General features: G+C 42.8%; 1 protein-coding gene and 1 non-coding gene across 2 annotated transcripts in view; both read left to right on the top strand.

Annotated features, from left to right (window-relative positions):
- ARHGAP22 (Rho GTPase activating protein 22) overlaps nucleotides 1–21,963 on the top strand; it is a 240,466-nt gene that overhangs the window by 21,934 nt on the left and 196,569 nt on the right. The window lies entirely within an intron of this gene.
- Nucleotides 8,055–8,214, top strand: LOC132542525 (U1 spliceosomal RNA). Its single transcript, XR_009553530.1, has one exon. It is a non-coding gene; the product is annotated as a U1 spliceosomal RNA (small nuclear RNA).

The following is a 21,963-nucleotide window of genomic DNA, read 5'->3' as shown; positions in this document are numbered from 1 at the left end:
ACAAGGAAGGCAAGGGTTAGGATTAAGATTGTTTGCACAGTGCCCAACACATAGTATAATGTTTATGTAACTGTCTTTCTAATGAATACCATGAAGAGAGGACTAATTGAGGTCAGATGGCCTTCCTGAGAGTCTGTCAGTAAAATTACAGAGGGGACAGCAAATTTGAGAGACGTTGAGGAGAAAAGATAGACAACATATGGTAGTACCAGAAAAGGGAAGTGCTGAGAATGTCTGGGGCTTCCAGCTGGGTAACAGCATGGTTTTGTTAATACAAGTGTTTGCTGCAGAAACCAAGTCCTTCTTATGGACACACACACACACACACACACACACACACACACACACACCTGACTCAGGAGTTGGTGAAACTGAAAGACACTCCATGAGATGGTGGAGCAGTGGCAAACTCAGCTGCCCCTTGACACTGATGTAGGAGAACCTGCAGGTCAGCAGCATGTGAGTGCTGCAAAATAGCTGCTATTTCCTGTCTGTCTCCGAGATCTTCCAAGAGACTCCCTGTGGCCCACCCTAATGACAGGCATTCTGGGAAGTATCCTTCAACCTAACCACATTGCACTACAATGTCATCACAGGCTCTGCTCTCTAGGTTTAGTTATAGAAAGCCAGCAGAAGACCAGAGATCAAACTGGAAATAATAATGTAGAATAGCATTGAGGAGACCACCTTGAAACGGCTTATAGCTCACTTCTGGCTGGTGATTTTGTCCAACTCCTGTAGTCAGCTCGTGAGATATTCATGTTCCTGTTTTAGAGATGAGGAAAGTGAAGTCATTCTTTCCCACTCTCCCAGCCAGGAAGTGGTGAAGCCATGCCCAAGTATGGGTTCCTCAAAACCAGAGAGCTTCAGAGGAGAGCTTGAGTGCAGGTGGTTTCTGTAGACAGTGACGACTGAAGTAGAGTATGAGTGGAGAGAGGGAAACAGAAGGAATAAAGAACCAGAGTAAGGGGCTTCATCCAGGCTGTGGGTATCAGCCACAAGCTGGCCTCTGCAGGAACTCTGAGCAGACTGTGGAATGCTTCTCAGGTATCCCAGAGGGAAAGGAATGGGGATTAACCTGCTTCCTTGTCTTCTGGAAAATGTTGCTCCTAGAGTGTGGAGGCCCAGAATTTCCAGACTTCATTCATTTACTCAGGAGCAACAGGGTCACTGTGGATTCAGAGAAGACAGCTCTCACACCCCCCAAAGTTGGCCCTGATGGGAACCCATCAGTAAGTTGGAACCACTTTGCGTAGATGTGAGAGAAACAACATTTACAATTAAAGTCAGAGCTGGCCACAGTGTTGGAAGAGCCCCTCCCTCCCCCAACTTCTCAAAACTGTGCTACAAACTGCAAGCTGTTTCTAAATATATATACTATATACTTCACTGTTTCTAAACTGGGGTGGGGGAGTGTGTGAGTTGGACAGACTTGGACCCCTAGATGCCTGGATATGAAGTCCTGGGAAACACTACTTCAGTCTAGAGGTGAGGTAGAGATACTGAGAAAGCAGAAGGGACCAGGAAAAAGGGGAAGGATTCTACTTCATGGTGGGCCCGCCGGAGCTGGAATCGTCTTACTCACAGTGAGGAGGGTGGGCAGGTGTGTTCATCAGCTCTGGCTGTCTTTACAAGGTGCCGCCAACTAGGCAGCCTACACAATATTTTCTTGTAAGTCTGGAGACTGGAAGTTAAGATCCAGGTATTGCCAGAATTGATTTCTTTTCTGAGCATCTCTCCTTAGCTTGCGGGTGGCCATTCTTTCCCTGTGTCTTCTCTTGAGTGTCTTTCCTAATGTAAGTGCTGTGTTCTAATCTGCTTATAAGGACAACAGACAGATTTAATTAGGCCCCACTCCCATGACCTTACTCTAACTTAATTAGCTCTTTAAAGGGCCTTCCTCATTTTCAAATACAGTCAAATGCTGCTGGGAGTTCAGATTGCAACACAAGTTATCCCTTAACAGTAGAACCCTCTTGCTTTCCTGGGCTCTGAAAAACGAGCAGGCATCTGTGCCTAGGATCAAGGCTGAGCAGAGCTCTCAATAGGTATCTAGACAGAAGCTCTGCCAGAAACACTCGTCTTCAGGGAGCTGAAGGGAAATACACAAGCACCCACCCCCCACCTCCACCCCTCCCCCAGGAACTGAACAGAACAGGAGCTGAGTCAGTTTTCCTTAGGAAACCAGTGTCCTATGATGTTCTCTGTTACTGAACATCTAAGAGAAATGACTTGACCCTGAGAGTGGTTGTGAAATGACAACCACAGAGAGGACTCACTGTCTTGCTTTCGGTAGCTCCCTCCCACGTGGTCTAAATGGGGTGATTCAGAAAATAATAGCAAAAATCATCCTGCCTGAAGTCAAAGACACTAGAACCATAAACTAGTAAGAATGGGCTAAGAGGTAACTCAATAGGTACAGCATGTATTTTACCACGTGGAATGTGCTAGGTTCAAGTTCTGGTACCACTTGAGAGCTCCGTGGATAGCAGAGAGAACTCTATGATAGAATCATTCTCCTTTCTCTTCTTCCTCTCTTACTTTCTCAGACAGTGGACCCAGAAGCTGTTCATCACTTTTGTGTATGTGCATGAGTTCATTCTCTGGTGCTACCTTTTGAAAAATGAATGATGAATAATGAACTTTACTAGATGCTAGAAGCTGAATGTGGATTAGCTTAAGAGTGAGAAACCTTTGGGGACCTGGTATTAGGGGATCTCTCACAACACTTTCATAGATTTCACTTCTCAGAATTCCACCTGATTCTCAAGATGAAGAACCAAGAAAAATGCTTAATTTCTTTTTTGGAGGGTGGTAGGACTGGAGTAACAGCAAAAAACAAAATACACATTTCAAGTTTTGATATAGATTCAGAGAATTCTTTGCCTGTTCACGGTGTAATACAACTTACCTATCTCATTGTATTTATTACATGTTTTGACATTAGTTCACAGTTCTTGAATATTCTCTTCTGCTTTGTTGCTGTTGTTCACTATCCTCACTCTTTTGCATTTAAGTCTAGAATTTTTCTATTGCTTATCTTTCAAGTTTTTTTCCTTTAGCTTTGTCTAGTCTACTGACAAGTCTACAAAGGACATTTTCATTTCTGTTACACAATTTTTTATTTTTAGCATTTTGTTTTCTTCCTTAAAAATTCTGTTTTTCTGCTTACTTAGCCATCTGTTCTTATATTTGTCATCTTTTTCTATCAGAACCTCTAACATACAAATCACTTTTATTTCAGATTCTGTACTTGATATTTCTAAAACTTTTGCTATCTCTGAATCTGGTTCAGATGCTAGACTGCAGTGGGCTAGAGTTGGGTGTTTCCTTTCCTTCTAATTAGTTTGCTTCTGGTAATACTCCAGCAAGTAGGCTTAAATAATGTATTTTCCTGAGGGCAGAGTTTGTTGAAAAGAATAGAAGACAGGGTTGGAAGATAGTATAATGGTTATGCAAAGACACTTGCATGTCTTAGGCACCTGGGACAAAGATACTTAGCACCTTGATAAATCAGAGCACAGAAGTACTTTGATAAATTAAAAAAAAAAAGTATGCTCTCTGGCTTATTTTAAATGGTTTACAGGCAAAATTAAAATAAAATGATTTACAGGCACAGTCAGATCCAGTAAAGTCAGAATATTCCAACTAGGATATAAAGATAGACAGATAACTGTTATAGTATCTCTTCCTCTCTCTATCTGAAAAACTTGGCCCAGAACAAAATAAAAAGAAATTGCAGGTAATTATCACCAGTTAACCTGTTTTTCAAAGCGGGTGGGAGAAGGCAAGTCAGAGGAGAGGGAGAAGGAGAGGGGGAGAAGAGAGAGGGAAATGGAAAGGGGAGGGAAGGAGAGGGCTATGTAATTTAGAAATTCAAATCTTCATGAAGACTATCAGAGAAAGGATAAATTAAGGAAAAAAACAAATCTTCATTTTCTAATTCTTAGTTTATCTAATAAAAATGTGCAAAGTAATAATGGTAACAGTGTACTGAGTGATAATAATATGTGTTTTCTAATAATATGTATTAGGAAATAATAGTTACATAGATTGGAATGAAAGCAGTAAAGCTAACTTTGTGTGCAAATGGCATTATTTTTTAATTCAGAAAATTCCAAAGCATTGAAAAAAGAAAGCCTCTTGAAAAAATTACATCAAAGTCAAAAGATAAACAGGTCAATATATAAAATACAGTTGCTTTCCTTTATATTTATACAGCAGTGATGACTAAGTTGGACCAAGAAGGCCCTTTGATTCTTCTGAGAGACCAATGTTCAGTGGTGACTGTTCTGAGGCAGGGAGTGTAGTGTAGATGAGGAAATAAATGTACAGCAGAGGCTGCCAGATGTGTGTGAGCAGTTGGCAGACTGAAAGCCTTCAGTGCTGGGGCCACCTGGTGGCACAGCAGAGCCCTCTGCAGAATATCTATAGATTAATACTTTTTTAAAAAAAAACTTCTCTGCTCAGGTTTATGATGGTGCAAGGGATTGAACCTGGGACATTGGGAACATTTTTATTTTGCTTTGTTTTTGCATAACCGGTATGCCATCTCTCTAGCCCTAGATTTCTACTTTCAGGAAGAAAGCTATGAATGCACCTTTCCCTGCAATATAAACTCCCTGAAGCTAATAGCGAGGTCCAGGAGCATGTGTTTCTTCCTCCCTAATTGGAGGCAGTGGCTGGCTCATCAGGTTATAGCTGCTTCCTGAGGCCATGTTCCTCTCTTTATTCTGACTCCTTGGGTTGATGGGTGGGAGGTAAGCTTTATAGCTCCCTATATTACTTTTTTTTTTTGTCTCCAGGGTTATTGCTGGGGCTCAGTGCCTGCACTATGAATCCACTGCTCCTGGAGGCCATTTTTCCCAAGGCCATTTTGTTGCCCTTGTTGTTATTATTATTGGTGTCATTGCTGTTGTTGTTGGGTAGGACAAAAGGGGAGAGAGGAGGGAAAGACAGACTCCTGCAGACCTGCTTCACAGCCCATGAAGTGACCCCCCACCCCTGTAGGTGGGGAGCCAGGGGCTCCAACCAGGATCCTTAAGCTGGTCCTTGCGTTTTGCGCCATGTGTGCTTAACCCGCTGCACTACCGCCCACCCCCCCCCCATATATGCTTTTGCCCCCACCTCCTACCAACAGCAAGGAAGGTAACTCCAGGGTGGAGTGGGGGCAGTGTAGAGAATAGGGAGGGGTTTGGGCCCATTTTGTAGTGAAATCCTGTTGGTTGTGAAAGTGATCTTTTAACAAATACTACTGAGGCCATGATTTGATGGCTTCCAAAGACCCTTTATTGGCTCATTTAAAAAAATATTTTATTTCTTTATTTATTATTGGATAGAGATAGAGAGAAAAATTGAGAGGGAGGGAGAGAGACACCAGCAGCCCTACTTCACTACTTGTGAAGCTTCCCCCAGTGGGTGGGGACCAGGGGCTTGAACCTGGGTCCTTGCACACTTTAATGTGTGCACTCAGCCAGGTGCGTCACCACCTGGCCCCTCTGCTCAGTTTTCTAACTGGGGTAAAATGCCACTAAAGCAGATTTCTGGACCATTTTTTGAGACACAAGGGTGCAGGATGGAACCCAGCAAACAGGCAGTCAGACCTCTTCCATGGATGCCATATGGCAGACACATGTGCCCACGTCTTCACTATGGAAAAGGATAGAATCCACCAGGTGTTCCATACCCTGGCAGTTAGGTATTGAGATGCCAGTTCAGTCCCTACTAGCTGGTAAGCGGATGTATATCTCTCTCCAAGTGCAGAGCTGGGAAGTCAGGACCATCCTGAATAGACAGACACCTTGGGATCCCAGAGGTCTGATCCATGTACTTCACTGTAAGGAAGAAATAAATCTGCTGCCAAGCCCCACGCTGCCACCTCTGGCCATTACCGTTACTTTGAATCCCAAAGAACTATATTCAAGCCTCTTCCTTCGATTGATGTTCTAGGTATCTCAAGTGCCAAGGCTAGAGTCTAGACAATGTCTTCCTGTAAATGTCAAAGTTATCCCTTCTAGGCTGAGTCAATCCTGGATTTTAGGGCTAGCCAAGTAGAGCGTGGCCTGAATGAAGCCCCTCACTATTGATTGGCAGGACCCATAAGGCCCAGCCCCAGCCAAAGGCCCCCACAGTGTGTGATCAGAATTATTAGATTGATAGCTTTCATATATGCCTTGGGTGATCCATGAAGACTAAAATTCAAAATTTGCAAAGAGGAGGAAGATACCAAGGGAACAGGCTTTAGCTACCTCAACCCCCATTATCCTACCCTGTAGCTAATCAGGATCCTGTGCAACCCCCTCTTCCCTGCTCTCTCCCAAGACCCTGCTCTTGAAAGTGCATTTGGAGAGAGGGCTGGCAGCCTTGGATGTCTGTTTCGCTTTCTCTGGTTTTCTAACACAGAGTAGGTATCCAAAATTCAGTTCAATTCAGCTTGCTTCAGAATAAGGACATACCTCACAGTTTAAGGGTTTAGTCCTATAAGACCTCCTTACCCAGACAACAGTTGCAAATGGAGTGCTGGAGAACCCACACTTCTGCCCATCATGGCTACAAATTTTATAGTTCCCAGATCCACCTTCACCTCAGTACACTTTGGAAAACTTACTAGAATGGTCCACAGGACTCAAAGAAACACTGCACTTAACTGTTACTATTTTATCCTAAAGGAACCTAAAGGATGAAACTATCAAACGAAGGAGGTCCAGAAGACAAGGTGTGGGGTCTAGGAAAGTCTTTGCCCTCTCCCAGTCTGCCTTCTGTCTTTCTCCCACTACTTCCACATGGTCACTAACCAGAAGCTCTTTGAACCCTGCAGCTCAGGGAGGTTTTCTGGAGGTTTCATCCTAGAGGTAGGATAGGTCACATCAATCACTGACCTTCAGAGGGTGAACTGGAGCACCAGCTCCTCTACCCTCCCCAGAGGTGGTGGTGGAAATGAGAGTGGGCTGGAGCTCCAGCCCTCTAATCCTGCTTTGGTCCATCTGGAGACCAGACCTGCCCTCAAGCTATCTGGAGCTGACTCGCCTCATCAGCATAAACAGGTGTGCTTGAGTAGGGCTTGTTATGAATAACTAAAGATTCCCTGTCACTGGAGAAATTTCTGGAGTTTTTGGAACTCTGCACCAGGTACCAGGGGAGAAATGTGTGTATTTATTTCCCATCCATACACAGTCAGTGTAAGTACCCTTAGAAGATTCTCTCCTCACTGGGACCTTCCACAGTGCTCCAGACTGGTTATCAACAGTGTATGGAAGGGAGTTGAGTTATCAGCCCCTTCTCAGAAAGACCCACTGGTCTTACCATATATTTGGGACAGGGTTTTAATTTTGAAGGCAAAAACCTCTTGGGTTTTACTGAAAATTCCCTTTATTGAGAATCTGCTCCATTTCAGGAACAGTTAGAAACTCCATATATTTTTCTCAGGGCTTCAGAGTTGCTCTGAGGGGTTTATATTTTAGTATGATGAGACTACACAGTTAAGACTCTGGAGACATCAGGATTCAAACCTAGCCTTCTTCTTTATCTCACTTAACATTATTCTTTCAAGCTTCATCCAAAATGAAACAAAGGAGATGACTTCATTTTCAACAGTTGAACAGTGTGTGTGTGTGTGTATCACAACTTTTTTCGTCACTCCTCTTGTCACTGGACACCTGGATTGCTTCCAACTTCAGATGACTACAAATTGTGCTCCTATGAACACAGATGTACATAGACAGGTGTCTCTTTCCTTTGGGTATATCACCAAGAGAAGAATTGCTGGATCAGAGCGTAGGTCTATCTCTAACATTCTGACAGAAAGACCCCTTAAGGAATGGAAGAAGACCTTTACATGGTAAATAGTCATTCTATGGTGAATCTTTGAGTTAAACTCTCCCAGGCTCACATCAACTTCTGCATTTCGCTGGTGCATTTGTGGGAGGCTAGCTGATGAAGATAGCCTTGCTCACATTGCTGGGTTGTTGGAGCCACATATCCTGGCTGGATACAGAGAAGGGTGAAGGATTTTGGAGATATTTGCAATCAATCCACCACAAGAAAGATAGTGCCACATACTTATCTGGCATGGGAGATACCATGACCACGAAGGTGGTTTTCCCAGGGCGAGGCTTATCCATTGCACTCCTGCTAACCCCTGCGGATTTCCCCAAATGTGGGAAACTCAACTGCATAATTTGTGGCAGTGGGGGACTGCAGTCACACTCTCCCCTGAAAAAGAAAAGAAAGAAAGAAAGATAGCACCACTTTAAGATTAGAGGCTTCTTTTCCCAGGGCTATGTTTCCTGCTGGTGAGCTTAGCATTAGTTTTTGTTCTAGGTGACATAATGTGTGTATCTTAATCCACTCCTTTGCTGGAACCTTGGAGTGGATGAATGTGGATGGACTTGGGAGGAGAGACTGTCTCCTAAGAGCCCAAGAGCTGAAACACTGTCAGATCATCCCTCCCCCAACCTTGGCCTAGGCCAGAAAAAAAAAAAAAAAACAGCAAAGCAGGTGTGGGAGTGTTTGCAAAAAAAGATGATGTCAGTAAGCACCATCTGGTCTATTTCCTGCTAGAATCAGCCATCTCTGAGTTGAAGCAAAGTTGGAAAAATGCTTCACAGTAGAAATGCAAAATAACCACAACAGACCAATAAGAACGCGTTTGGCAAAGGACAGCCCCTCAACATTAAGTTGGAGGACTCGAAGAGCATGACCAACAGCTTGAAAGCTGTCAGGAGCTGCTTGTTGCTGGCTTTGAAAGTGACTGGGATCCATGTGGATTCAGTCGGCTAGGAAGGATCATCAGTTTCCCCAATGAATGGGTACTCAGGAAATGCACCACGGGAAGGTCGATCCAATGCATCCCATTTACTCTCGATCGCACTGTCATTTCACGAACATCTCATAAAAACTGCAGCAAAGGTGGGCGCGAGGAATCACATCATTGCAAGACTGGCCAGCTCTTCATGGGGCGCAAGCGCTTCCACACTACGATCATCATCTCTGGCATTATGCTATTCCACTGCAGAATACTGTGCCCCAGTATGGTTCCGTAGCCCCCATGTCCACTTGGTCGATTCCAAATTATATTCCTCCATGAGGATAATTTCTGGAACCATCCATTCCACCCCGGTTCCATGGCTGCCAGTTCTTAGCAACATTGCCCCGCCAGATATTCGTCGGGATGCGGTATCATCTAAGTTCATTTCCCACATCTACGCCCGACAGGACCTGCCAATATACGCGGATATCTTCACCCACCCTGTCCAACGCTTGACGTCTCGTCACCCAATCTGGTCCCCTATGCCTACACTGAACTTCTCTGTTCCAGACTCTTGGAAACAGAGTTGGCAGTCAGCTGAGGTAAAGAACAAACACCTCATCACAGACCCCTGCAAGCGTCAACCCGGCTTTGGCCTAGCACGTTATGATTGGGCCCTCCTCAATTGCTATCGAACAGGCCATGGCTGGTGCGCCGCTATGTTCCATCTCTGGGGAGCCAGAGATGACCCGAACTGCCCCTGCAGCTACAGACAGACTATGACCCACATAGTCAACGACTGCCACCTCTCCAGATTCAAAGGAGGTCTCGAAACTTTACATCAGGCTCAACCTGACGCTGTTGACTGGCTACGGAAGAAGGGCAAACGCTAGAAGAAGAAGAACCACAACAGAAGGAATAGCCCTAAACTATATTCCAAACATCAAGTGCTTGTTTCTGAAGCCCTTTTAAGCATTGCTAAGTGCCCTGGTGGGACTGTTATGTGATGATTAGGGTACAAGTCTTAGAGACAGCTGGACCTGAAATTGAGTCCCAGCCCCCTGCCCCCCCAGACTACGTATGCCCTCCATTAAGCTGCATTCAGCACCTCACCTATAGTAGAGGTTAGGAGCTCATCTGACTCAGGGTTGTTTGAACTAAAATACTTAAATTAATCCCCTGGCCCACCGTGCATGTTTAATACATGTGATCCAATAACATAAATCCTCCCCCTAACTGTTAAGGCCTGAGTAATGGAAAGGAACTATTCATATGGCCTTCCTCTCTGTCTGACCTCTATTTATCCACTGACCCTTGGAGGTAGATATTGTTGTTCCTATCTTATATACAAGAAAGATGGGGAAAAGAGGAACAATTGGACTAAGTTCCCAAAGCTACCCAGAAGTGGGAGAAGATTCCAACTTGGGTTTCATAGGCCCTATCTAAATCTAAGTACTCTCCACCATCCAACCCAGATATTCCTGGCTTGTCTCTAAAAGACCTTCTATGACTCTCACCAGGGAACAGAGAAGCATAATAAGCTTACAAGGGGCCACCCTGTATTTTGGGTACTTATTTCATCTGCTCTTTATTCAGCGTGGTGACTTAGTTGAATCCTTAGTCTACATACAGTAGACCATCATCATTAGAAATGGCCTCCTGTTAGAGTTAGAATGAGGTACAATCTCTTCACCCTACTTACCATACTTCTCTGCTGAGGACATAAGAATGTATCTCTCTTGAAATTCATTCAAATGGCTCTCTGTTGACCCTGCCACTTTCAAATCCGAAAATAAGTCATGCTAGCTATCTAGTCCAATTTCCTCATCCCCCCGCCCCCAAAAGGTGACTCATTTAGAAAGGGGATATGATTTAGCTGGATGAAACTCAAGACTATTGAGATGAGCCTAAACATCTAGAACCTAGGTACTTACTGTCTACATTTTCCTGGGCTGTCCAGAGTGAATGTGCATACATCTCATTTGATCCCCTCAACAGTTCTTACTAGATGGTGTTCATGGACATGTGTTTTAAAGAAGATGAAACAGAGGATGGAGAGATTAACTGATTTAGTTGGGTTCCACCTTCATCTGTGGCCAAGCTAGTGTTGCAAGCTAGTGTTGAAAGCCAATAGTGACTACATAGGTCAAGTAAAAAGAGTAACTGAAAAATACTACTACTCCAATACTAAGGGGTTTTATTTTACTAGTAATTTTAGAAAGTGATCTTTTGATATGGATTTTACTTCTTTTTTAGTAATATCATAATGTCTGTGCCTTGTTCCTCTTTTGTGATGTGTCCCCCAAAGCATTCTTGCTGTGACTGTTTCTACCTGAATCTATCCCAAATCAACCTGAAGACTGGACTTGTGCTCCCTTGATGCTGAAGAAATCTGATCCCATAAACAAGTTCCTGGCTCAAAGGAGCCTAAGTTCAGTCTTTAGGAAAAAGCAGCCTAGAGTGTTGTGATTGCATATGTATAAGGTCCTGGGTCATTTTTTTTTAAAGGACAAAAAAAAATGCTACCATGTAACCTTTGCTCACATTGTCATGTAGAGACTTCAGGCTGCTTTGGACAAAGCTGGGTGACAAGTCAGCAGAAATAGAAAGTGAAGGACATAGCTAAGGTCCCTAAGCACAGAAGAGGTCAGGGTTATTCATGACAGACTGGTTGAAGACAGGGAGAAGGTAACATAGTGGTCCCTGGCAGGAACCCAAAAGTACATATTAAATATAGCTACCCTAGGTCCAGACACTTTGTTCTTTGGACAATGGAGGTGACATGTTGACAAGATCTTATAATTGCCTAGAATAAAATATTATAAGACTGGGAGTTAGGCAGTAGTGCAGCAGGTTAAGCGCAGTTGGCACAAAGTACAAGGACTGGCGTAAGGATCCTGGTTCGAGCGTCTGGCTCCCCACCTGCAAAGGAGTTGCTTTACAGGTGGTGAAGCAGGTCTGCAGGTGTCTATCTTTCTCTCCCCCTCTCTGTCTTTTCCTCCTTTCTCCATTTATCTCTGTCCTATCCAACAATGACGACATCAATAACTACAACAGTAAAAACAACAAAGGCAACAAAAGGGAAAATGAATAAATATTAAAAATGTATAGTATTAGACTGAACACTGAATATAGGGAAGTGGGGGAAGGTAGGCATACGTGCCGCTCAGTGGTGATAAGGGTTCCAGCCCAATTGACTCGGCTTCCTGTATTGGGCAGTAAAAGCAAATGATAACAAAGGAGTAGGAGTCAGGGGCATGTCTAGAGTGTTTTTCCAGGACTTTGTGAGTATACGTCATGTGTGTTAGTGTGCATGTATGAGGACATGCATGCAAATGTGTTCATGTAAGCAAGAGCATTAATCAGATGCCTCCCCGTTCTTACACAATAATAATTTCTTGAAAGCAGTAACTCCGCTTCTCCAATTTTCTACTTGCAGTCTAGCATAAAATAAGTTAAATATGTCCCTAGCACCATTCTGCAGATTTTAAATTCCTAATCTCATTTCATCTCCATCACAGCCTTGGAAGGTGACTATTTATTGGCCCCATTGTACAACTGAGGTAACACAAGTCACCAAGAGATGAAAGGGCTTGTCCAACCCACCCACCCAGTGCACTGTGGTACCAGACTTTTATCTCTGGCCCATTGGATCTCCAAACCCAGGCTCTTCCTGGGATGCCACATCCCATCCCATAATATAATAAACGGAAAGCAAGAAAAAGGTTAAGGACCAGTTCAACTTTCTTTTATGTCGTAAATCTATGCCACTTCATTAATTTTTTTTAATTAATCAGATGGAAAGATCCAGTCTACAGAAAGTTACGTTAACATGGGTTGGCAAGGCCTGGAGCCCTCATGATTAGCATTTGGTGTGGTCCAAACTGACAGGGAGCACTTTGTGAGCGGCGGTCACAGGGAATGTATGCTGGTCTCATTTCCTCTGAGGTCACCTCCCCAACTCTGCTCTCGTGTGTCTCCATAAGAGACTGCCTGGTGAGTTATACAAAGCTGCAAACAGAGAAGCAATGTTTGGAAAGGCATGAAACGACTGACCAAAGCACAAGACTCACACGCCAAGGAGTTCAAAGCAAACCAAGGGTCAGCGAGCCAATCCTTCTCATGTGTAGGGCAATTAAGTGTGCAGCCTTCATTGGAATTTCATCCCAGCTGTTTCTGAGGGTACGTAATATTGAATATTGCAGACATATCTCTTGACTGACTGGCAAGAAAATAAAACTTTCCAGACCAAAGCCACGGGAAAAAATTACTCAGTAGAGGTTCTTCCTAGAGTTGATTGAGTAGTTTAGTCAATGGAGTCCTTGCTTATCATGAACTGTGGACATACATACATCTTGTGCATGGCCTTACATGGTGTTTTGCAACTTACAAAGAGCTTTCACATACATAGTCTGCCTACTCCAACATCACTCTTTTGGGATAGGTAGGGCAAAAATTATTATCTTGAGTCCAGGGAGGTGGGTTAGTGGTAGAATGCAGGGTGCTGGCATGAAGCCCTGGGATCAATTCTTGGTACCACATGTGCCACAGTGAGGATCTGTTTTCTCTCTCTTTCTCTCTCTCTCTCTCCATCTCCCTCTCCCTCTCCCTCTCCCCCTCCCTCCCCCCCTCATTAAATAAATATTTTTTAAAAGAAATTGTCTTTATTAAATGAATGGAAGAAAGGCTCAGAGATGTTAAGGGATTTTTTTTTTAATTATCCTTATTTATTGGATAGACACAGCCAGAAGCTGTGAGGGAAGGGGGAGATAGAGAGAGAAAGACAGAAGGACACCTGCAGCCTTGCTTCACCACTTGTGAAGCTTTCCCCCTACAGGTGGGGACTGGGGGCTTGAACCCAGGTCCTTGCACACTGTAACCTGTGCACTCAACCAGGTGCGCTACCACCCAACACCACTTGTTAAAGGATTTGTTGAGGTATTAATGATGATCAAAAGAGGTGAGGAGACTATATCACATCTGGGCTTCTTCCCCTTCATTCTTTCAGCTTTACAAAGAGATACAAGAGCATTATTTTTTCCATTTTTTTTAATTTTTAATTTTGTGTGTGTTTGTGTGTGTTTTGCTACCAGGGTTATCAATGAGGCTTGATAACCTCAGCACCAGGGTTATCAATGAGGCTTGATAACCTCAGTTTGTGTGTCAGCACTACAAATTCACTGCTTTCAGAGGCCATTTTTCCCTAATTTTTTTAATGAAATTTTCTTTTTAAAAATATTTTATTAATTTTTTATTTTTTATATTTATTTATTTTCCCTTTTGTTGCCCTTGTTGTTTAACATTATTGTGGTTATTATTGTTGTTATTGACGTCATTGTTGTTAGATAGGACAGAGATAAATGGAGTGAGATGGGGAAGACAGAGAGGGGGAGAGAAAGATAGACACCTGCAGACCTGCTTCACCACCTGTGAAGCGACTCCACTGCAGGTGGGGAGCCTGGGGCTCGAACCGGATCCTTAAGCCTGTCCTTGCGCTTTGTGCCACTCGCACTTAACCTGCTGCGCCACCGCTGGACTTCCCCCTAATTTTTTTTTAAACTTTTAATTAATTATTACCAGAGCACTACCCAGCTCTGATTTATGGTGGTGTGGGGGTTGAACCTGGTACTTTGGAGCCTCAGCCATGAGAATCTCTTTACATAACCATTATACTATCAACCCCAGTCCAGTCTTCTTTTTTTTTTTTTTTTAAATGGGTGAGTGTGACTCATTTCTGGTGTCCAGACCCCCTGCATATAAAGTACCCTCAACGAATTTCTGTTTGGGCTGGAGAGAGAGCACAGTGGAAGCACACAGGCCTTTCACACACAAGGGGTCCAGGGTTCAATCTCCATGTCACCAATCCTGGAGATGAGCGCTGTTCTAGTCCAAACCAGAACAAAACAGCAGTGTGTGTGTGTGCTCTACCAGCTGAGTCACCTCATTGTGATCTTGTCATCCACCCACTGTGGTCTCTCTCACTAGCACAAAGACCAGGCAGCTTTGCTTACTAGTCCAGCTCCACTGTTTTGGACAATGACAGACAGGAACAAGTGATAGAGATTTAATAAACTCTTTTTAAAAATATTTATTTATTCATTCCTTTTTGTTGCCCTTGTTGTTTTATTGCTGTAGTTATTATTATTGTTGTTATTGATGTCGTCACTGTTGGATAGGACAGAGAGACATGGAGAGAGGAGAGGGAGACAGAGAGGGGGAGAGAAAGACAGACACCTGCAGACCTGCTTCACCACCTGTGAAGCGACTCCGCTGCAGGTGGGGAGCTGGGGACTCGAACCTGGATCCTTACACCAGTCCTTGCACTATGTGCCACCTGTGCTTAACCCTCTGCGCTACTGCCCAACTCCCTTAATAAACTCTTGTTGCAGGTTTGATCCCTAACACTGCTGTAAAGCAGAGCTGAAGAATGAATCTTTAATTTTTATTAAAAAGAATAGGGAGAAGTTGAAAGAGGAGGAGGAGATAAAGGGAGAGAATGATTGACACCTGTAGACCTGCTTCACCACTCATGAACGCTCATGAAGCCTCCCCCCTCCAGGTAGGGAAAGGGGCCTCAAATCTGGGACCTTGCACTTGGTAATATGTGTGCTTAAGTGATTGCTCTTAATTTTAATCACCTCTCTTCTACACACACACACACACACACACACACACACACACACACACACACACACACACACACATAGCCTTTCATTCTTCAATAACCCTGACAAAGTCATCTTGCACTATTCAGGGCAAGATTTGGACTCTGGGTTTGAAAAGATTGATGAGCTCAGAAACTGTGGGTAGGAAGAGGGAGTGCTGATTCAAGTTTGTGAATAGGGAACCACCTCTCTGACTTACAGATAAAGATATTTAGGACCATGTTTCGTGATAAAGTCAACATCTATGTAAGAAGTTTCTCAGTGCATAACACAGGCTACATGGGTGGACTTTCCTGTGTCTCCATCAACTTTATCTTAGAAGTATGCCCATTTTAACAAATATTAAATCTGTCACTCCATGAACTAATGGACTTTTCTCTTTCTTTCAATAATATTTTGTAGGGTTTTTTTTTTACAAGTCCCTGTGTATTCCATTCTATTGAATGCTCTTATGAATAAAATTGTTTTCTTTTAATATTATCTATAGAAAAATATAAAAATAAAGTTGATTTTTTAGAACAGATTAAAGACAATGATTTTTTGTACTAGTTTCTTTTAAAAAATAGCTTATTTATTTTCTTTATGGGGGCTAATGGTTTACCGTTAGTATTAAAATACAGTAGTTTATATATGTATAACATTTTTCAGTTTTCCACATAACAATTCAACCCCCTCTAGGTCCTCCTCTGCCATCATATTCCAGGACCTGAACCCCATCCCCACCCTAGAGTCTTTTACTTTGGTGCAACACACCAAACCCAGTCCAAGTTGATTTTTTATTTTTATTTTTTGCCTCCAGAATTATTTCTGGGGCTTGGTGCCTGCACTAGGGTTCCACTGCCTCTGGAGGCTATTTTTTTCCCTTTTGTTGCCCTTGTTGTTTATCATTCTTGTTGTTGTTATTACTGTTGTTGTTTTGGATAGGACAGAGAGAAATCAAGAGAGGAGGGGAAGACGGAGAGAGGGAGAGAAAGATTCACCTCTTGTGAAGCGACATCTCTGCGGGGAGGAGTCAAGGGCTCGAATTGGGATCCTTAAGCCCGACCTTGCGCTTTGCACTATGTGGGTTTAACCCGCTGCGCTACCACCAGGCCCTCCCCCCCCCCAAGTTGTTTTTTAACACTGATCTTGTACCCTGCAACCTTAAATCCTGAATTTTATAAGCTTATTTTAGATAGAAACAGAGAAGCAGAGAAAGAGAGAGAAAGCATAGCACTGAAACTTCCTTCAATGCAGTGGGAGTCAGAATCAAATTTGGGTTGCACATATAGCAAAGCAACACACTATCCAAGTAAGCTATTTTTCCAGCACTGATTTCTCTCTCTCTCTCTCTCCCTCTCTCTCTCTCTCTCTCTCTCTCTCTCTCTGTGTGTGTGTGTGTGTGTCCAGGGTTATCTCTTGGGCTCGGTGCCTGTACTGCAAATCCACTGCTCTTTGAGACCATTTTTTTGTTGTTGTTGCTCTTGGTGGTGGTGGTTAAGACAGAGAGAAATTGAGAGAAGAGGGAAAAACAGAGAGGGAGAGAAAAAGATAGACACCTGCCAACGTGCTTCAGGTTTGCAACCTCCCTCCAAGTGGAGAGCTGGTGGCTTGAACTGGGATCCTTAACTTGAGCTTCACACACACTGTGAGCACTTAACTCGGTGTGGTATGGCCTGGCCCCCAACCCATTTTGTCTTCTACAAATAAAGCTCATTTTATTTCTTCCTTTCCAATTGGGATGTCATGGTTTCCTTGGTTTCTTACATAGTGGTCCTAGCTAGAGCCTTCGGTACAATATTAACTAAAAGTGGTGAGGAAAGATAGCCTTTTAAATCTGTTTTATGCTCTTGCATATGGTTGAGTGTTCTAGAATGCCTGTTAGGTCTAGCTGGCATATAGAATTGTTGGAATATTCTATTTCTTTATTCATAGCTGCTTTTATTGAAAGTGGATATCAAAACTTCCAATTGTTAGTGTACTATAATTAACTTTGGTGATGTACTGTTAGGTAAATATGATTATAACTGTGTGTCTTCTTGATGGATTCATCCTTTTAGTAGTAAATATATTTTTTGTTATTTTATTAAAATTAATTTAATTGTTAATTTTATAAGAAAAAAAGAAACATTTAAATATATTTTATTTATTCATTTCTTTTTATTTATTAGACAGAAACAGAGAGAAATGGATAGGGAAGATGGAGACAGAGAAAGAGAGAAAAAAGAAACATCTGCAGAACTGCTTCATCACTCATGTAGCTTCCCCCCTTCCCACAAAACTTCCCCCCATAGCAGGTGGGGCTAGGGTATTAAACCTGGGTCTTTTCACATTTTAATATATATTTTGATACAGATGACCCCATCCAAAAATTGGGAGAGGACATGAACAGAATATTCACCACAGAAGAGATCCAATAGGCCAAAAAACATGAAAAAATACTCCATGTCATTTGTTGTCAGATAAATGCAAATAAAGACAACAATGAGATACCATTTCACTCCTGTGAGAATGTCATACATCAGAAAAGATAACAGCAACAAATGCAGGAGAGGTTGTGGGGTCAAAGGAACCTTTCTGCACTGCTGGTGGGAATGTAAATTAGTCCAAGCCCTGTGGAGAGCAGTTTGGAGAACTCTGAGAAGGCTAGAAATGGATACCCTATGACCCTGAAATTCCCCTCCTGGGGATATATATATACTCTAACTTAAATATATATATTTAAGTTAGACTATCCAGTGGTGGTTGTATTGTTATGTGGAAAACTGGGAAATGCTATGCATGTACAAACTATTGTATTTACTGTTGACTATAAAATATTAATCCCCCAATAAGAAAAAAAAGAATAAAAAATAATAATAAAAAAGGAAAAAAATGCATCTACCACCTGGCACACTAATAGTATTTTCATATAATATATTCACCCATAACAATTTTTATTTTAAAGTTTATTTTCTCTGCTTTTAGTATAGCTTATCTAGCCATTTTGATCACCCTTTACAGAGAATATCTTTTGTAATCTCTCTTTTAGTTCTTTAATTTTCAACATATTTGTGTCTTTGAATCTAAAGTAATATAGAATAGACAGACTACTGTTGGAGTCTTTTTATATTCATTCTGCCTAATTCTGATTCTAAATGGAAAGTTTAATCCATTTACATTTAGTGTAATTATTTATTAGTAAAGGGCAAGTATGATCCAGGACTTACTCCTGCTATTTTGTCATTATTCTTACATTTTTTATTAGTGATTTAATAATTATCAACAATATTGTGGAATAAGAGGGGTACAATTCCACACAATTTTCACCACCAGAGTTCCGAATCCCATCTCCTTTAATGGAAGTTTCCCTATTCTTTACCCCTCTGGGTGTATGAAGCAAAGATCCTTATGAGGTACAGAAGGTGGGAGGTCTAGTTTCTGTAATTGCTTCTCCATTGGACATGGGCATTGGCAGGTCGATCCATACCCCCAGCCTATTTCCATCTTTTCCTAGCGGGGTAGGGCTCTGAGGAGGTAGGATTCTAGGACACCTTGGTGAGATTGCCTGCCCAGGGAAATCAGGTTGGAGTCATGTTTCCCTCTGTTTCATATCTTTTCTCCACATCATTTTCAATTATTGACTTCTTTGTTTTTCTCTGGCATACTCTTCTAACTCCCATTGCCATTTTTTTATTGTGTATTTTGAGGTTATTTCACTGGTGGATGCTTTTGGAGCTACATATTAACCCATGACAATCTATTTTGAGTTAAAGAATGGTGTTGCCAAATACTGAATTTCCAATTGACAGCTTTTCTTTCAGTACTTTGAGTGTGTCATCCTAGTGTAGGTAAGGCAGTGTTCATGCTCCAAGCATGCACAAAGGGTAGAAATATCCACCCAGACAACAGAAAGTATATGCATTTCTTTCTTTTGGGAGATGGGTTGGAGGAATCAAGTTTTTGTCAGAGGTAAGAGGGTCTCACCTGGCAGGGTGATCTGGGATTACTCTAGATCATGACCAGCAAGAACCTCACCCAAGAAATATGATGACAGACTGTGGAAGGTTAGGGGCAGAGTTTGGTAGAGTCAACTGTGGTTTCCAGTCAAGACATGGCATGATTTGGTTGGTGGTATAATTAGAGAAATGCAGAAGGAAATACCATCTGTGAGAGAATAGACAAGTGGGAGACTACACCATCTATATTGAGTTAGGAAGATTAAGAAGTGAGAGAGGAGCATGGGTTGAATGATTTGATGGGAATATCTACCTTCCGTTAGAAGTCTGTGGGTTCTAAGGCACAGAAAAGCAGATCTACAGAATCTTGGGGGCCTAGAGAATGTCTTGAAAAACAGACATAGATAATAGTAGCTCCCATGATCTAAAAGCAAGAAAAAGCCCAAGGTGATGCTTTTGCAAGAATAGTGTGGTAAAGACACTTCTGCAGGACAGTTCTACCAAGCTTGGAGGTGTCATTGTCACAGCAGAACATCATGCTGCCACCAGTGCTGGGAAGTCCACCCCTAATAATCTCTCAGTGCTCTTTTCTTTCCTTTTCTTTTCTTTTTCCCTGATAGTCAATATTATATCAAAAGCCAGGCAGGGCATCTAATGACTGAATCTCAGCTCATAACCTTCTAGGACACAGTATACTTGTTTCTTATGGCTTCCAACCATAATCCTTCCATTGAACAGGAAGGATTTATTCATAACAGGAAGATATTAAACAAGTTCAATTCCACTACAGAAAGGGAAGGTGTAAGTGTGAGAGTAGAAGAGACTAGAGGGGAAAAAAAATTCATTGAGGAATAGAGGGATTACAGATGCAAAAGGAGGGGGAAATATTGGAAGAACAGATGGAGGTTATGTACCATGAGCTCGACTGTGCAAGGGAAGAATTTTGACCTTGGAGAGAGGTGTGAACTGAGAGAGGAGATGCCTGGGAAATTTCCGTTCTCTCCATCTGTTCCAGTCCCTGCCTTTCCACAATGAGCAGGTGTTTCCACAAGGGAGAAGGCTTGTTTTTCAATAGTGCAAAACTAACCATGGGGCTGATTTGTCATTCTCTAGAACCTGATTCTGGGTGAGAGAAAATTGTTTCAGACCTCTTTCCTTGTTGGACCCCAGAGAGAACAGGGGTTGTCATTTGATCCTGGGTGGGCTGTTGTCATAGCAACCCCCCACTGGGTTCCTGGCCCCCTGCTATAGAGGAAGAGTGACAGTTTCTTGGAATCTCAGTACATCATGTTTCCAGGATCCAGAAACCCTCTAATAAGGTCATACTTCCCTCTTTCAGCCCTGGCTGTGCTCTGCCTTGCCCCCAGGCTCAGGGAGCTGAGGTTTTTCTCCACATATCCCAGGGGAACCCCACACACTGTCAGCAGGTCTTTCCCACAGTGGCTTCCAGAGACTCTCTGATGGAAGCCATTCCTCTTAAGAAACCTACAGTGAGCATTTGCAGCTGAATAAAATCTCTCTCTGAGAATGGAATGGAGAGCCCAGACTGTTGTGCAAGTGAAGCAGTGACTCCTAGAGGGAGTAGTATTTGTCTCAACCAATGTTTGTAGAGACTTACAAATAAGGGTTTGGGGGCTAGCAAAATAGTTCACTTGGATAGTGTGCTTTTCTTTCTTTCTTTCTTTCTTTCTTTCTTTCTTTCTTTCTTTCTTCCTTTCTTCCTTCCTTCCTTCCTTCCTTCCTTTCTTCCAGGGTTATTTCTGGGTCTTGGTGCCTACATTACGAATCCACTGCTCCTGGCAGCCATCTTTTTTCCATTGTTGTTTTTGTTGGATAGGACAAAGAGAAATTGAGAGAGGAGGGGCAGACGGAGGGGGAGAAAAAGATAGACACCTGCAGAACTGCTTCACACTTGTGAAGTGACCCTCCTGCAGGTGGGGAGCCAAGGGTCAAACTGGGATCCTTGTGCTTTGTGCTTGTACTATGTGCACTTAGCCTGGTGTGTTACTGCCCAACCCCCCAATGATGTGCTTTTTAGCCATGCTATTGATCAAAGTTTGAGCCCAGTCTCCATCATATTGAAAGAAGCATTGGTGCTGTGGCCTCTTTTATGCTACTTCTCAGCCTTTTTTGTCTCTATTTAAAAGAGAGGAAAAAGATAGGAAGAAAGGAAGGAAGGAAGGAAGGAAGGAAGGAAGGAAGGGAGGGAGGGAGGAAGGGAAGAAGGGAGGGAGGGAAGAAGGAAGGAAGGAAGGAAGGAAGGAAGGAAGGGAGAAATAAAGAAATGAAGAAAGAGGAAGAGACAAAGAGAATGAAGGAAAATAAAATAAGTGGGGTTTGAGCTCCTTAGAGTACTCTTCCCACCCCTTGGTGGGTGTGGTAGACAAAATTGAGCTTCCCAGAGCTCCACTTTGAGAGTCAACTTCTCACCCAGCTGCAAAAAGAAAGTGAGGTCAGCTGACAGTCACCAGCTGTGAGCTCTTTGGTGTCAGCCTCCATAAGCAACTCAACTTCACACTCTTCTTGGGTGGCCCTCCGCCAATGCTGTGCAAAGCAATGCTAGCCAAGGTCACACTCTTCTGGAGAAGGCCCCAAAGGCAGTAGTGCATGGACCTAATTGCCTCTACCCAAAGCC

This window comes from Erinaceus europaeus, chromosome 1 (assembly GCF_950295315.1).
Source record: "Erinaceus europaeus chromosome 1, mEriEur2.1, whole genome shotgun sequence".
Taxonomy (NCBI): Eukaryota; Metazoa; Chordata; class Mammalia; order Eulipotyphla; family Erinaceidae; genus Erinaceus; species Erinaceus europaeus.
This window is presented reverse-complemented; position numbering and strand designations above follow the sequence as displayed.